This window comes from Solanum pennellii, chromosome 3 (assembly GCF_001406875.1).
Source record: "Solanum pennellii chromosome 3, SPENNV200".
NCBI classification, from domain to species: domain Eukaryota; kingdom Viridiplantae; phylum Streptophyta; class Magnoliopsida; order Solanales; family Solanaceae; genus Solanum; species Solanum pennellii.
In genome coordinates this window covers 31,378,593-31,381,498 of record NC_028639.1, presented here as the reverse complement: position 1 = coordinate 31,381,498, position 2,906 = coordinate 31,378,593, and the positions used below count along the sequence as shown (strand labels likewise).

The 2,906-nt window shown below is 31.2% G+C and overlaps 1 long non-coding RNA gene across 1 annotated transcript; it reads right to left on the bottom strand.

Moving 5' to 3' along the window:
• Positions 1-620: 620 nt before the first annotated feature.
• Positions 621-2,539, bottom strand: LOC107012213. The gene is made up of 2 exons (XR_001456007.2): positions 1,037-2,539; positions 621-954 (listed from the first exon to the last, which is right to left on the bottom strand). It is a non-coding gene; the product is annotated as an uncharacterized LOC107012213 (long non-coding RNA).
• Positions 2,540-2,906: the final 367 nt, after the last annotated feature.

Below are 2,906 nucleotides of genomic sequence, written 5' to 3'. Positions count from 1 at the left end.
TATATATATATATATCAGAATATGTCATGAAATGTAATGACAGTTTATGAAAATTTAAACATATTCGGCACAAACATCATTTTAACATTAATAAAAATTAGTCAAACAGTCAAATCTCATGGTTAGGACTTAATAAATCTCCAACGGAATCGTCATTTCTGTTTTACTTAAAATATATGATAGTAAAATAGAAAAAATGACTAAGTTTCCAAAAATTAATTAATCTTATGATTTAAGAAAAATCGACTTTCCAAATTAACAGAGTCGCCACTTGATTTTTTAGTAAAAATCAAGAAAACTGACTATTATTTTTCAAAAGATTTAAGACAGATAAAAATCGACTGAAAGATGGTTTGAAGTTCAATATACATTCCTAAAAGGTGTTAGGCACTCGGAATGCCCACTAACTCGTGGTTGACCGACGATTTGACTAAAAATGACTTTTCAATGATTTTCAAATTTTTACTAAGTTAAGTATATCAAAAAAAAATTTATTTATTTTATTTAATTTATTATTCTATTATCTTGAGGGGAAAAGAAATAGGGGGGAATTTCTTAAAAGAAAATAATTTATAAGTGTTGACAAGACCAATTAAAATAAAAAAAAGAAAGTAACAAAATAAATTAATATTTGTGTTTTTGAATATAAAGAGAAATAGCTATCTTGGAAATATAATTAAATTAACCAAAATCAATCAAGTAATGTTAGTCAATATAATAACAAATAAATAGGGAGGAGGGAGATGCCGATTTTGGGCCTTTGGCACAATTTCCTGCTAATGGACCTGCTGGAAATTTCCTTTTTGGGTTTTTGGCCTATATTCCTTCTTTTCCACACTTAAAATATGTGTGTTCACCAAACATATATGATGTATACGATACATATTTCAACTCGTTTTCTTGTATATTGGGATGTATGCTGAATGTACGCTGCCCATTTCAGACTTCCACCACCTGTTTTGTCAGTTCAGACCCATATTTAACGATTCTTTCTGTGTATACTTGTGTATACAATTATATACTTCATATATACTACCTTCTTTTGGGCTTTTCTGAGACCTGCAATATTAATTTCCAGCCTACATTCCTCGACCTCAACATGTACATCATTTTTGCAGCTTGCCGAGGGGGCTGACTCGAAGGAAAAAGGGGATTTGGGGCCTTTATGGCCCCTCCGGAATATGAGTGAAGAAGATTGGAGTCCAAGAGGATTGGGTGGTATCACATGCAACAAAAACGAAATAAAAAAATTAGTTAGGCTCAATTTCGTCAACATCTAGCAAAGATGTGGTTTAAACAATCAAGTAGCATAACTAAATAGTATTAAGAGCAATGAAGGATCTCAATATAAACAAGAAGTAACACTAAAACTTATCATTAACAAAGCCAACCCTTTAATCTACTAAACAACTTGTTTAAAATATAAAACATTTATTTCCATTATTCTAGGAAGTTGAACATATAAGAAAAATGAAGAACCCACATTACAAACTTTGATTTGAAGACTACACTCATAGCATAAAAAAGAACTTATAGAAGAATATGACAATTAATGATTTTAAGCATGCTTGAGTCTGTTCTTCAAGCTACATACTATAGAAAAGTAAAATGATAGTCATAACTTATGATATAATCATATACACATAGAAGATATACATTAATACATCATAAGCCTATTAAAATGGACCACTTAAACATCCTAATCCACTGATATGTTACAGTTGTAAAGGAATAATGCTTCAACTTCATTAAAATAACCAGAGAGAGACCACTGCACTAGCATATTAAGCATAATTCAGCTAAATGACTTCACTGTGCAAGGAAAAGTAAATGCACATTTAAATGTTTAGATTTTCTAACCGAGATAAGTTCAACACATAACATAACGATTAACGTAAGTGAAGAAGGAACTATTACCTTTTTTCGGGCAACTTAACCGAGACAGAATGAGAAGAGACAACAAGCTTCCACCAGCGAAACAAAACTCCGAGAAGTTCGATAAAGAAAACAGAAGCAAACCAGTAAACAGAGGGAGTAAAATCTGGATTTTTCAATCTATTTTTAAACCTCTTTTTTAAGTATTCATATATAAATGTATATGACTAATAATTTTCTCTACTTTTTCCCATTTTCGTAACCCTCTCACTCTTTTTTTCCCCCTTCACAAAGAGAAAGATGAAGGTATTTATAGAATTAAATTATGGCAGAAAATAGTGGAAAAATTCGGGATGAAATTTCAACAGATTTAAATTCGAAATGAAGGATAAGGTTTTCAGCTAAGAACGAGTACCAATTTCCAACGGGAAAATGAAGGGAGTCGTCCGATCTTGAATAAGGACAAGCAGGGCACCAAGATGATAACACCTGGAAAATGCGACAACGATCCTTTTACGGAGATAGACACGCGCGAGTGACATAGACTGCTGGGCGCTAGCTCGCAATTTGGGTCGCTGGAATTGATGGATCGCGTTTCTAGACTAGGTTTTGTCGCTTGAAAACGAAAAAGAAAGAGGTAGGCTCGTTTGCTTGCTATAATGTATTGTTAATGGGGTTGGAATGATGGGGTTGGAATGAGTTGGATATTGAAAGGTGGGTTGGGTATTGTATAAAGAAGTGGGCTGAAAGTTGGGAATGCTGAAGCAAAGCCCTAATTTAGTGTCAAATGGGTTTAAGGGATTGGGTAATGAATTAATATAAACTAATTAAAGAGCTTCATAATCTTAATGAAAATAAAATAATTATTTCTTTATAAATTAATTAACTAAAAAATATAAATTATTATTTAAACCGCGCTAGTTGTCTAAATATTTTACTAAAACTAAAATCTTTTTGAGATGATTTTTGAATAAAAATAAAATATGCTAATTATATACATAATTATGTAATATATATATATATATATATAT